At 36.7% G+C, this 15,331-nt stretch overlaps 1 protein-coding gene and 1 pseudogene across 3 annotated transcripts in view; one reads left to right on the top strand and one right to left on the bottom strand.

Annotated features, from left to right (window-relative positions):
• Positions 1-15,331, top strand: part of ARFIP1 (ARF interacting protein 1) — a 125,906-nt gene that overhangs the window by 4,180 nt on the left and 106,395 nt on the right. The gene's annotated exons all lie outside the window — the stretch shown is intronic.
• Positions 10,315-13,841, bottom strand: LOC140712041 (ribosome biogenesis protein NSA2 homolog pseudogene; annotated as a pseudogene).

The raw sequence follows: 15,331 nt of genomic DNA on the forward strand, positions 1-15,331 counted from the left end.
AATAAATTTTAGAATAATGAATTTATGATGGAGGAAAGAATCAATTCAGAATGGAAGAAGGAGTAAATTAAACAGGAAACTTTAATATGGCTATGGATGAAAAACTAAAATATTTGTACAGAATGGAAAGTGAGTTGTTCCACTTAATATGGAAGTTGGTGACTTAGGACCATGACAAACTAAAAGTCAGATATGTGGCACTACTTCTGGATGTATGAAAAAGACTATTGGTCTGAAAATAATTTTGTTTTCCTTGATCTCGACTAGCTTTTGGCAGTCATGGAGGCCACCGAATGGCTCTTGCACGTTAACAGATATTCTTTATGAGACAAAAGTATTTATTTTCTTTTTCTCTTTCCTTTATTCCTGTTCTCTTTCTCCCACCTCTCATTCCATTATCCTCCATTCCTTCTAAGCCTGTGTCTTAGGATGAGCATAGGCAGGTGTTGCTTAAACCTTTAGTTGTTCCTGAAAAAGGAATATAAAGTCTCTTTATGAAATACACTTTTTTCCCTTAACGAACATACTTAAGTGAATGCTGTTCTTCAGAGTAGGCAATCTGCTTTGAAATCTTCTAGTATTACTGTCAGTTCAGATTGAGACATACAAAAATGAAAAGTTCTTGCCTGGCATCATCACTTCATGACCTCAGTCACTAGAATCTGAATAACTTTGGGTATTTGGAAAAAAAATCACATCCTCTCTTGAAAGACAAAGATTTGGGGATCTGAAGGTAGTTGCAAAACAGGCAATTGCTCAAATCTTTTGTGAAAATATGGCAGTGTCTTTGCCATGTTCTCACCTAAGATAAGAATTTATATTTTATTTTTGTATATCTGTGATAGCATTGGACTAGCAGCTCCTTGATTTTCAACCTTTAGCCTCATTGGTCCCTGGGGAACAGTGGCATTCTGCCTTTGGAACAGGATCATAAAAGCAGCAGAGTTAGTGGTAAGCCCCAAATCATCCAGAGGTGGGAGTCAATTCACCAACTCCAGTTTCTGCTAGCCTGAGATAGTCATCATGGCACACATAAAAAATGATTATAATTGTACGGCAGACTAGAGCCAGGCCCTCCCTGGTTCCCTGGAAGCTGTGGCGCGAGGGAATGGGTCACAATTTCAGCACATCTGTAATCCATTCTTGGCACACTGGTTGGAAATCTTTGCCCTAGAGAAAAGGAATATGTTACTTTGTTTAATACCTTCTGTTTGTTTAGCATGTAATAATTTACAAAGCACTTTCACATATATCCTCGTTTTATTTTTACTCCGGCCATTCCAAATAGGTAGAGCAGATAACATCACCATGTTAGAAATAAAGAAATTGAGATTTAGGTAAAGTGCTTTGTCCAGGGTCACACACACACTTACAAAGGGATGGATCAAGAATTTACACCCCCAGTGGAAAGAGACCCTGGATATAAACCTGTGATCTGTAATCTCTAAAATGGCCAGGACCTTATCTGTTTTATTTCAGTGCTAAATATTGCCCAGGCTGGTCTTGAACTCCTGGGCTCAAGCGATCTTTCCGCCTTGGCCTCCCAAAGTGCTGGGATAACAGGTGTGAGCCAATGCATCTAGCCTAAGTATTATGAATTCTTGGAATAAAGATTCAAGTAATAAGCAGAAAATGGAAAGGATGTTTTTCTATTCCTCTAATCTCTCGACCCACCGCACCTCTCTCCCAGTTAATTTGAAAAGTAGGTATTGGGGAATCAGATGAAATATATGAGGAAGCTGTAAACCTGCACTGTCTAATGCCAGGGGCACTAGCCACATGTGGCTATTTAAGTTAGTTAAAATTAAATACAAATAAAAGATTCAATTCCTCAGTTGTACCAGCCACATTTCAGTGTCAGTATCGTATGTGGCTAGTGGCTACTTTATTGGACAATGCAAATTCAGAACATTTCCAACAACATTGGCCAGCCCTGATAAAACTTTAAAATGCGACATGGTATGATATGATACATAATTCCCATGTTGTTGAGCCATGAGGTTAAAAATCTGTTACCCATGGTGCCTAGCAGTTTTCGTTTCAGCTGATGAAATGTTATTGCCATGTTCTCTCTCAGCTTTTTGTTTTAACTAAATCCAGATGGTCAAAGTCTAAGTCTAATGTTTTTCTTGGATGTTTGGGGATTATAGTTAGCTGCTTTTCTAGGATAAAGATGTCAGCTTCATTAAGGGCATGAGTGTTTTCTGTCTCCTTTGAGCTGTAGATCTGTATATCTTGTTGTCTTGTTGACATCCTCTCTTGAATATCTTAAAGGTATCTCAAATCCAATATGTCTAAAATAAAACTGATTTCTCCTTCCCTCCCTACAAAACTGTACAATGTTGGTTCTTTCTTTGTTCGTTTTTTCAGTGAGTGACACAATTATCTGTTCATTGTAAAATCCAGAAAACTAGAAGAGATCCTTAATTCCCTCTCCCTGATAGATCCAATGATCAACAAGTTTTTAAAATCTTACTTTCTACATGACTCTTGAATTTTTCTGTTTCTTCCTGTTTCCACTACTGCCATTTCATCTTGCCTGAAACTTTTACAGTAGCCTCCATTCTTATCTATCCGCTTCTGCTTTGGCCCCTCTCTAATTCATTACCCATCCTGAAGGCACAGTGATTTATTTTGAAACACATATTTGATTGTCACTCTCCTTCTTCCTCCCCCAGTGCTTTTATGGCTTTCCATTGCTTCTAGTATCAAAATAAAACTGCTTAACAACGTTTAGCTCTGCAAACTCATCTTGTACCATGTTATGCGTGAGTTTCCAGTTCAACCATGCTGGCCTTCTTTAGTCCTTTGTATGTACCTTGCTCCCTGCCTTTTTTGCAAGGCTGTTGTACGTGCTTTTCTCTCTGTCTGGACCATTCTTTCTTTACTTTCATTTCATTTCACTTGGTAGTGCCTAGTCATCCCTCATACCTCAGCTGAAGTTTTGCATCCTTAGAGAATATGCTAACCTCCCACATTAAGGTAATAGCATCATACATTTCCCACACTTTGCAATTTACATTTATTCATGTGACTGTAAGATTGTCTTTCTGTTCAGTGGCCTATAAACTTCATGAAGGTAAGGTCCATTTCTTATTTTCTTTTCTGGCTCATTGTTGAATCCGTAGGACCTAGCTCAGTGCCTGACATGTAAATTTGACTCATTAAATTTCCAAGTTAATGGTATTAAGGATTTCAGTTCATCGAGTTTTGTAATACAAGAATTTGAATGTGAATTTTCATCAAAATAGTGTTAAAACAGTAATATAGTTTGAGCATTCCTAATCCAAAATCTTAAAATCCAAAATGCTGCAAAATTCAAAACTTTTTTGAGCCCAACATGATGCTACAAGTACAAAATTCCACACCCAACTTTATGTGATGAATCGAAGTCAGAATGCAGGTGTACAACAGTTTCCCCAAGAGAAAAAAGACCTGCCTGACCCCTTCAGCTGCCATATATCTTTTCCTCATACACCCAGATACACCTACGCAAGCATGCCCACAAAGGGCAATACAATGCCATGTGTATGTATAAGAAATGATTGGTTATTAGTAGCATATAAATTCAGAGACAGGAATGATGGTGATGTCAAACAACCACAGACTGTCCACATGAGTGACTGAGATGGTGACACCTTTGCTTTTGGATGGTACAGTGTATACAAACTTTGTTTCATGCAAAAAGTTATTAAAAGTATTATATAAAATCACCTTCAGGCTATGTGTATAAGGTGTATATGAAATATAAATGAATTTTGTGTTTACACTCGGGTCCCTTCCTGGTGATACCTCATTATGCATATGCAAATATTCCAAATGCCAAAAATATCTGAAATCCAAAACACTTCTAGTCTCAAACATTTTGGAAAAGGGATAATCAACCTGTGATTAATTTTTCATTTAGACTATTTCTTTCAAGTGTATGGAAATAAATTATTAGGCTGGGCACAGTGGCTCACGCCTGTCATCCCAGCACTTTGGGTGGCTGAGGTGAGTGAATCACTTGAGGTTGGGAGTTCAAGACCAGCCTGGCCAACATGGTGAAACCCTGTCTCTACTAAAAAATATACGTATACAGATTAGCTGGGTGTGGTGGCCTGCACCTGTAATCCCAGCTACTTGGGAGTTTGAGGTGGAAGATCGTTTGAACCCAGGAGGCAGAGGTTGCAGTGAGCCGAGATCATGCCTCTGCACTCCAGCCTGGGTGACACAGCAAGACTCCGTCTCTTAAAAAAAAAAAAAAAAAAAAAAAAAAAAAAAAAAAAAGTGTTATTAGTAGTTATATAAAGTATAGCACAGTATTCTTAGATTATTTTGTAAAAGACCCTTTTATTTTTGGATGGTTTTAGTTTTACAGAATTACGGTAAAGATAGAATAGAGCTTCCCATACCCACTTTCACCTAATATAAGGTATTAGGCTGTGTGCGGTGGCTCATGCTGGTAATCCTAGCACTTTGGGAGGTCAAGGTGGGTGGATTGCTTGAGCTCAGGAGTTGAAGACCAGCCTGGGCAACATGGTGAAACCCCATCTCTACCAAAAACACAAAAAATTAGCCAGGCATGGTGGTGCTCATCTGTGGTCTCAACTACTTGGGAGGCTGAGGTGAGAGGATCACTTGAGCCCAGGAGGCGGAGGTTGCCGTGAGCAGACATCATGCCATGGTACTCCATCCTGGATGACAGAGTGAGACTCTATCTCAAAAACAAAAACATACTACATTAGCATAGTACATTTGTCACAATGAACCAATATTGACACATAATTATTAAAGTCCATGTTTTATTCAGATTGCCTCACTTTTCCCCAATGTCTTTTTTTTTTTTTTTTTTTTTCCTGTTCAAGGATCCCATCCAGGATAGCATATTACCTTTAGTGGTCACGTATCCTCTCGTTTTGACAGTTTCTCAGATTTCCTTGTTTTTCATGACAAGTTGATAGTTTTGAAGATTACTCCCTGGTCAGGTATTTTGTAGACTGTCCCTCAGTTGGGACTTGTCTGCTGTTTTTCTCATAATTTGACTGGGTGATATGTTTCTAGGAGGAAGATCACGGAAGTAAAGTGCCATTCCCATTGCATCATATCAATAATACAGCCTTTTTGTTTGTTTGTTTTTTTGAGGTAGAGTCTCATTCTGTTGCCCAGGCTGGAGTACAGTAACGCAATCTCGGCTCACTGCAACCTCCGCCTCCCGGGTTCAAGTGATTCTCCTGTCTCAGCCTCCCGAATCGCTGGGAGTACAGGCACATGCCACCATGCCCGGCTAATTTTTGTATTTTTAGTAGAGAGAGGTTTCGCCGTATTAGCCAGGCTGGTCTTGAACCTCCCGACCTCAGGTGATCCACACACTTCAGCCTCCCAAAGTGTTGGGATTACAGGTGTGAGCCACTGTACCCAGCCAAGAATATAAACTATTAACGTGACAGTACCATTGATATTAACCTTGACTACTTGGCTTGAGATAATGTTCGTCAGTTTTGTCCACTGGATATTTTCAACTCTGAACATATAGTTTTAAAATGGAGTCGTGTATTGTAACTCAATTTTTTATTGTAAACAAGTCAGTTCAACTTGAAAATTAATATTCAGTTATGAAATCAAAACAAGTCTTTTCCAGGTTTCAAGCAGTGTCATCTTGGTATAAACTCTGTTTTCTGAATATAAACCTGTTTTCATTGTAATTTCTAAAAATCCAGTAGGTTTCTGGATATTGTAAAGATGTGAATATAGATATAATTGTGCAAATTTCATAGTACTTTATTTTGAGGTGAGAATTTTGTTGTGGTTTATAAAAGATATTTTCCTCTAGGACCTCAGGCCTGTTTTGGGACCTACAACTAAGTATGACCTCCAGCTGCTTCCATTCTTGCTATTCAAAAGGTTGATAGTCTTTAGGTTAAATATAATGTGATATTATTCAACAGAAAGAATATGTTTTTCCTTTTTAACCTCGAACAAGTTCTTTATCTGATGTTTAGAAAGTATTTTTAAAAGTTGTGGTAATATAAAAATGTGTGGAAATTGTGGCTAAAGAATTAAAAATAACTTGCAAAATAAACATATTCTCATGGTAAAGAAAAAACTGATCTTACCATTGTCTTCCTATTCATCTGTGAATGAGAAAAGATGGGCGTATTCCAGTAGATTTCATCAAAAGTGAAAGAAATAGAGCCACTTAAAAAAATCTTTAGAATAATAACTGATCTCTGGAATATCAAGTCTAAAGAAACTAAACAAAATCACTTCAAAGCAAGCCCAAGTTTTGCTAGTTTTTGCTCTCAGTTTTCTATTTACCTCTTTTATTGTCCTTGACTCACCAGTCAGAAGTTCTTGACGCTGTATATCATTATTCATAGCACTTTTCAAATTTTTTTTTTTTTACTAAAGTACCTTTAGAAAGAGTAATAACTCTTCAGACATTTCTTTGAAGACTCGTATTTTATCATAAAAATTCAGTAAATTTCTTTGAAGACTTATGTGTGTTGTTTTATTCAAGTGAATTTTGCTTTGGATTCCATCATATGTATTTTAGTGAAAAAGAATGTAAATTCGTATTCCAGTGTAATGTGCCATGTTTATCTTGTCTGCTGTGTTATATCTGCCCTCCTGTGTCTTGGGCATACCACTTCAGACCACCTGTTATATGAGTACCTGAATTTGAAAAGCTCACATTATGATTTGTGTTCAACAACACTCCTGCCATAAATCCTTTGTCATTAGACTTCTGAATCTTTAAACTCAGTGTTGTCATGGAGACTCTGAAGTTTAGGGATCCTGGCAAATCTAATACCTCCTGCCCTCTCTTTCCTGGGTGCTAAGAAGACCTTAAATGCATTTAAGAGTGGTAGAGTATAAAACTCTCCCTCACTAAAATTTGGGAAAGGATCTTATAAGGTTTCCCTCTGTATAGATTTGGTCTATTCAGTATGTACATATAAAAATAGGATTTTTATAGTAAAATCAAAGCAACTACAAAGAGTTGGATGGATTTTAAACTTGAGGTGACAAATTCTAATTGATAATTCACTTTGTAGGTCTTTGGTTCTTACACTCTTTTGTTAGCAAATACCTCTGGCTCATTTATAGTAGAACCCCCAGAGATGACTTACGACATTTTGGCCTCCAATATAACTGGCCTGTGAGGGCTGAACATCAGTGGTGGTTTTGTAGTAGTAATTTATCACTCTGTTTTAAAGACAGCTTTAAAGATAAGTGAATTCATACAAAAATTAGAAAATGTATAAGCTAAACAGCACAAATTGTAGGTCATTAACTTCTTAAGTCTTGTTACTCCCATGTATTTTGTTATCAAAGTTATAAACAAGAAGACCTTTAAGAAATAAATATGAAGTGGATCAGAGCACTTAAAGAATGAGCTGAGATAGCGCCATTGTATTCCAACCTGGGCAACAAGAACAAAACTCCATCTCAAAAAAAAAAAAAAAAAAAAAAAAAAAAAAATATATATATATATATATATATATATATATTTATATCATATTTAGTACCTATCTCTGTAATTCACAGAAATTTGATTTATGTTTCTCTGTCTGCCTTGAGTTATCTGGTCTTTTCCAGAGCTGAATGATAATGATGTACAGTAGTCTTCCCATGGTCTTGGGGGAGATGTTCCAAAACCCACATACCTGAAACTGTGGATAGTCCCAAACTCTATATATACTAAGTTTTCTCCTATACATACATACCTATGATAAAGTTTAATTTGTAAATTAGGCACAATAAGAGATTAACAACAGTAATAATAAAATAGAGCAATTATAACATATTTTCTTTGTCTGTTTGAGTTGCTATAAAGGAGTACCTGAGGCTGAGTAATATTTATAAAGAAGAGAGGTTTATTTTCAGACCATGGTTGACAGTTGATAACAAACTGTGGAAAGCTGAAACATGGATAAAGGGAGGACCTACTATATTTTCCTCATTGGTGCTGTGTTATACAGGGGGTCAAATGATAACTCCTATTTCGCAAGAAAGTAAAAGATAGCAAAAATGAACTGCCTTAACCTTCCATTTTTCCATGTTACTTTTCACTGTCTCTACAGGTTCCTTCTTCCTTTATTCTGGCCTCACTGGAAGAGATTTTCTCCTTTTATTTAAAGGGTAATTCCTCTACCTTTGTTCAGAATTTCTTACTGTTTTTAAAAAAAACTTTTAATCTAATTTTAGACTTGCGTAAGAGCTGCAAATATAGTACAGAGTTCCTTTACATTCCTCACCCCATTTCCCCTAATGCTAACATCTTACATAACTGTAATGTAATTATTACAAGTAGGAAATTAACATTGGTATAGTATTATTAATTAAACTATAGCTCTTATTAGAGTGAAACCAAATTTTCAACTACTGTCCGTTTTCAGTCCCAGGGTCCTATATAGGAACCCACATTGAATTTAGCGATTTCTCCGTAGTCTCTTAAAGTTTCTGATATTTTGCTTTTCTTTTATGACTGTGACACTTTTGAAGAGTACGGATCAGTTATTTTTAGAATATCTCACAGTTTGGGTTTGTCTGATATTTTCTTATGACTGGAATGAGCCTATGCATTTTTGGCAAGAATACCACAAAAGTGATGTTGTGTCTTTCCTAGTGCATTGTATTGAGGAGTTTATGATATATGTCTTACTACTTATGATTACTTGATCACTTGGTTGAGTGTGCTGTTTTTACACTATGAAGTTACTATCTTTCCCTTTTTAGTTGGTAAGTATCTTGTTGGAGCTACATGGAGACTGTGTAAATCCTGTTTCTCCTCAAACTATTGCTCTCTAACTTTAGCATCTATCAAGTGGATCTTGTCTGCAGTGTTTGTGGTATTTGCCTGATATTGATTGTTTCCCACTTTGCTTCCTGTGTTAATTTACTTATTGTAGTCTATTGGGAAGAAGAGTTGTCCCTTTTCCTCCATTTACTTATCACATTGTTTATATCAGTATGGACTCATTAATATTTTACTCCTTGTTTTTAATCTAGTACTATCATTTATTTTGTTGCTATATTAGTTCCAGCATTGGCCATTTTGGGCTCCTTCAGGTTGGCTCCTGTGTTCTTTCTTTTTTTTTTTTTTTTTTTTTTTTTGAGACGGAGTCTCGCTCTGTCGCCCAGACTGGAGTGCAGTGGCCAGATCTCAGCTCACTGCAACCTCCGCCTCCCGGGTTTATGCTATTCTCCTGCCTCAGCCTCCTGAGTAGCTGGGACTACAGGCGCCCGCCACCTCGCCCGGCTAGTTTTTTATATTTTTTAGTAGAGACGAGGTTTCACCAGGTTAGCCAGGATGGTCTTGATCTCCTGACCTTGTGATCCGCCCGTCTCGGCCTCCCAAAGTGCTGGGATTACAGGCTTGAGCCACCGTGCCCGGCTCCTGTGTTCTTTCAACAAACCCCCATCTGTTTTTGAAGTTTTCTTTATTTTCCGACACCATGTCAGCATGTGGAAATTACTATGGTTCTTAGGGTCAGAATTATTACAAAATATATTGTGTATCCAGAGAAGTATCACGCCATCCTTAGCCTTGCTACACTGTTCCCATGCCTTTTTCCTTTCTCACCTGCCCAGGGTAGGTATCCTGCCTCTTCAGTTTCTGGTTTATCCTTCTGGTGTTTTGGGTTTCTTTTGCTTTTTCAGTAGAAACATGTATTTTCTTATATCCCCCTTCATTCTTACATGAACATAACATACTATAGGTATTTTTTTGCTTTTTTCAGACTTTGCTTTTTTAGCTAACACTGTGTCCTGGAAATCATTTCATATTATGGAGATTTTCCTCATTCTTTATTTCTCCCCACAGTTGCATAACTTGGATGTACCATGGTTTGTTCAGTCACTTTCCTATGTGCCATATTCCTACCATAGGAAGGTAATTGAATATGGCACATCCAAGTTTCCAATATTTTACAATTACAAAGAATGCTGCAGTGTGTATTTGTCTTTGTATATTTGGAGGTATATTCCCAGGGTAGATTCCTTGAAGTGGAATTGTTGGGACCAAAGGTAAGTGTATACGCGATTTTGTTACACATTACCAACACTCCCTTCAGAATGATTGTACCAATTTGTATTCCCGTCAGCAATGTATGTAAGTGCCTGTTTTCCTTACATACTCACTAATGGAATGTTTTGTCATATTTTAAAATTTCTGCGAGTCTAATAGATGAGAAATTGTATCTCAGTGTTGTTTTAATTGGCATTTCTCTAATTTTGAGTGAATTTGAGCGATTGTTATATATCTGAGGTCCCTTTTAATTTTTTTTTTTTTTTTTTTTTTTTTTTTTTTGGTGAATTGACTGTGTCTTTTATCCTGTGTCTGATTTTTGGTCCTTTTTCCTTTGTTTTTTGTTTGTTTGTTTGTTTCCCATTTTAATGTTTACAATTTAATAATCTCTTGATGATTGCAGACAGGTATGGCTGTTTGGTAGTATTCAGAAACATTACAGTAATGGTAGTTTTTTCAATTGGTGTGTAGCGCTCAACAATTATATATGAAATTGCTGTCAAGCCAGTAAGACTGCATTTATGCATCCATCATTTTCAGGATTGTTGATAACCTGGGCATATTTCCCCAAATAACTTTGCCTCCTTGCATCACAAGGCCCAATTTGCTCACATTTACCTCAATGACAGCCTTTGTAATAACACCCAAAGTTGTATACAGTGGGGATGAGGGATTCTTCTTTATGCCAGGTATTGGTAGGCAAAAGGTGGCTTTCAGTTCAGGATGTGTTACATGGCCTTTCTTGAAACGCAAGCCCATTGGCCTGATGAATCTTTCATATTTAGGTGGTTTTTTTGTAAAGCCATCTCCAGCAAAGCAGACTTCAGTAACCATCCTCTTCCATGCCTTCTTCTTTCTCTTTCCTGTTTGAATAACTTAATACTTCTGTTTCTCTCTGGGCACATACTTCGGGCAGAGGGACTTCCCATTTTCCCTCATTTTCTTTTTGTTTCTTTTTAATCATATTGGAAAGTACTTTAGCTCGAGATTGTCTCTCTGCCTAGCCGATAGGCAGGTTCTGCTCCCTGTGGAGTCTTTTCATCATTCTTTTGTTTGATGTTTCTCTTTTCATGCATCTTGATAGTCTTTTTTATTTGTATTTTCTCAGCATGGCGCTGTTTATAATTAAGCTTAGCCTTCAGACCAATCATATTCTTTGCCTTCTTTGAACATTCATGAGCCTCTCAACTTTCCTTCTTTCTGTTTGTCTCATGGTAATCCAAATGTTATCTGCAGTGTTTACAGTGTAATTCAATATATTCATTCTGTGGCATGGTGACGGCTGCAAAGTGCCCAGAAGCGGCCCCTGGGGTGCAAAAATGCTCTCCTTTCCCTTTGTTTTTAAGAGTTCTTTATATATTAGCCTTTTATGGTGTATATTGTGAACATTTCATCTTAGTTTGCTTTGCATGTACTGTGTGTGTTGTCCAATTAAAAAATTTTATGTAGTCAATATTTTCTTTTACTGTTTCTGGATTCTCCTTTCCCTATACCAACTTTAAGCAGAATTCATCCATATTTTTTTTTAGTACTTTCTCTGGTTTCATGTTTTATATCTAGATTCCTAATCTATTTGGAGTTTATTCTGGAGTATGATATGAGATAGAGATCAAGTTTTATATTTTCCAAATGGATACCTAGTTTTCCTGGCACCATTTATAGAAAAGTCCATCTGTACTTTAGTGATTTGAGATGCCACCTTTGTTATTTACTAAATTTCTGGGTATATTTGGGTCTAATTCTAGACTTTAAATTCCACTGGTCTATTTATGTCTAGTCCCACACTGCTTTAATTATAGATGATTTTTGGTGTTGTAGTGTTTGTAAAGGTGGTCTACTTGTGGTTTTCCTTTTTCAATGTTTTCCTACCTATTCTTGCATGTTTGATTTTCCATATCAACTTGAACATCAACTTTCCAAACTTTACAGAATAGCTTGTTAGTATTTTCATTGTATTTTCTCGAATTTATAAAGTAAGGGAGAAATGTCATCTTTATAATGTTGTCATCCTGTCTAAGAATGGGGATGTCTTTCTGTTTGCTCAGGTGTTCTTCAGTGTCTTTCAGTGGTGCTGAAATTTTCCTTGTGTGGTTTTTACACGTTGTTTAGTTTATTCCTAAGTATTTAATCTTTTTGTTGCTAATATAAATGGGATTTTCTCTGCCATTATTTTCCCTGATTATTGTTTTTGTATAGAACTATTTTTTGTATGTTAATTTATTATCTTGCTACTTCATTGAATCTTATTTTTGAGTTAATTTTATTATTGATTCTTCAAGGGTTTTTAGGCTACTATTATATCATCCGCAAATAAAGATAGTTTTACTTTCTCCTTACCTATTATTCCTCTGATTGATTTTTCTTAACTAGTTGATTTACTAATACCTCTAGTATGATGTTGAATAGTAGTAGAAATGGCTGGGCGTGGTGGCTCACGCCTGTAATCCTAGCACTTTGGGAGGCTGAGGCAGGTGGATCACCTGAAGTCAGGACTTTAAGACCAGCCTGGCCAACATGGTGAAACCCTGTCTCTACAAAAAATTAGCTGGGCGTGGTGGCAGGCACCTGTAATTCCAGCTACTCTGGGTGGTTGGGGTCTGGTGCTGAGGCAGGAGAATCGCTTGAACCTGGGAGGTGGAGGTTGCAGTGAACCAAGGTCGCACCACTGCACTCCAGCCTGGGCAACAGAGCGAGATACCGTCTTAGAAAACAATAATAGTAGTAGAAATGGTGGGCATCTTTGCCTTTTTCCTAATCTTAGTGGAAATGCCTTTGTTATTTCTTTATTAAATAATTTAATGGTGGTAGGACTAAAATGTATATATTTTATCATTTTGAGAAATTACCTCTTAATTCTTTTTTTTTTTTTTTTTGAGATGGAGTCTCACTCTGTTCCCCAGGCTGGAGTGCAGTGGCCTGATCTCAGCTCACTGCAAGCTCCGCCTCCCGGGTTCACGCCATTCTCCTGCCTCAGTCTCCCAAATAGCTGGGACTACAGGTGCCCGCCACCACGCCCGGCTAATTTTTTGTATTTTCAGTAGAGTCGGGGTTTCACCGTGTTAGCCAGGATGGTCTCGATCTCCTGACCTCGTGATCCGCCCGCCTCAGCCTCCCAAAGTGCTGGGATTACAGGCGTGAGCCACCGCGCCCGGCCCTCTTAATTCTTGTTTCCTTGAGTGTTGGGTTTCAAATGAGTGTTGAATTTTGTCACGTACACTCCATCTCAGTGGTATGGAGAAAATTGTATGTTTGCTACCTGCCTTAGATTTATGAATACGGTATGTACTAATAGATTTCCTAATTGAACCAATCCTTTACCTCTAGGATAAATCCCATTTGGTCATGTTGTATTATTTTCTTAATTATTACATTCTGTTAGCAAACAGTAAAATCGTTCCCTCCATTGTATTTCTAGAGTAAAAATTTGTTTCTTTGCATTGTTGTAGCTAAAATGGTGTCTTGGTACTTATTTGTTTGTGTATTTGTCTCTGTGATTGGATTCAGAGTGCTTTTAGAACCGGAACTAGAGTTTACTTTTTATTACCCTTAGTGCCTAGCAGAATTCTTCATATGTAGTTGGTATTATCTAAATTTTACTGAATAAAAATAGAAGCAGAAATAGCACATTAAACTTTTCTTGAATGAAATTTGAATATCATGTTTCACTTAGATAGCGAACAGTCACATCAGTCCTAAAGAGCACTACCACCACATGAAGGTGGGGAGATCTGAGTTCCGGTCTGGAACTTTGTTTTACTTAGGTCACAAAAACTAACATTTTGGCATCAGACATCACAGTTTTTTCATCTGTCAAATCAAGTTGATGGTCTGATCTTTAAAAATCTGTTTCATATCTGAATGATCTTATGAAATTAATTTTTGCTTTTTGCAGTGTGCATTTTTACATTTTGCCAGATAATTTTTCTGAATTTTTATTTGTCTTTAGAATGGTTTGCCTGTTGTAATGAATAGATATACATATGATTGTAGATAGTATTGAAAAGCAAATTCTGAATACAAATAAATTAGTTATTATTTTCCCCATTTTTTTAGTTGGACAAATATACTTCAGAGAGATGGTGACTGATTTAGAGGAATTAGTAAGACTGGAGCACAACATGGAGTTTTATGACTCCAGTTGCAGTGTTTCTGTGCCAATCTGCCATCTGTTTATGTGACACAGTACTAGGCATAGTGTTTCTTCAACTAAGCCAAGCTATTGTGATTCAGTGTGATAAGTTTTAATGTGGGATTTAGAGCTGGATTGTTTATGTTTAGTCCAAAAATCAAAGATGAATTTTTTGCACAGTAAGTATTCCTTGCGGGGGATTCAGGATTCCTTATGATTTAAAACAGCTTGAGTGTTTAACATTTGGCAAAGCAGTGTTGTAGTTACAGGTAATCGTGAGAAGCTGGAGAATTGTGTATACTGTACATATCTTAGTTCATGGATTTGATTTTTTAGGATCAGGTCTCTGAATCTATCCTGCTGAGAGATGATCCGGGGAAGACTGTGCATGTGTGTTCTAGGAAAGATTAACAGCCTAGCCAATGATGGGATTCATAAAAATAAATGAAAGTATTCTGTTTGTGGTTTACTATTGTGAGTTTTGTCTTTGTAATTGTCACTCTGGTAGATGCTAAACTAGAAATTTCCTGCTCAATAGGAAGTTAGTCTGGATGACAGTGATCTGAAGGAAACTACTGCCAAGCAATTCATTGTTCAAATTTGTCTGGAAATTAACATTAAAATCCATGTTATGCATTCCTTGTGTTTTTAGCCATATCCACATGTGCAGCTTTCATAGGGAATATTCTTATTAAATTTAAAAACAGAACAGGTACGTGAGTGTAAGCTGAATTTATCCTCCAATTTAAAAGCATTGAGTTTACAGTTAACAAAAATACAGTTTAGGAATATTTTATGACTTTAAAATTCCCGACTCATTAGTATTCTACTAATTTAAACCTGTGTCTTTAAAACTTACGGGTCAGATTTGTTTACAAGAAGAACAGTAGCCTAATAGGCAACATTCATTGAGGGCCTATTAAGTGTCAGGCATTGTACTAGGTTTTACATATGTCATCTCATTTAATGCTATAATAACCCTGTTGATGTTTTCTCCCGTTTTATAGATTAGGCAACTAAGACTTGGAAAGGTCAACATAGCTCTTAAGGAGCAGAGCTATGATTTGAGCCTAAATGAAAGAAAAGATGAGTAAATTTAGGAAACTGTATAGAAAAAAACTATTTAAAAATGGAAGCAAGAAATTGGGGAAACAAGCAAATTAGGTATATTTTTATAACAGTGACTAAAG

Source organism: Chlorocebus sabaeus, chromosome 7 (assembly GCF_047675955.1).
Source record: "Chlorocebus sabaeus isolate Y175 chromosome 7, mChlSab1.0.hap1, whole genome shotgun sequence".
Lineage (NCBI taxonomy): Eukaryota > Metazoa > Chordata > Mammalia > Primates > Cercopithecidae > Chlorocebus > Chlorocebus sabaeus.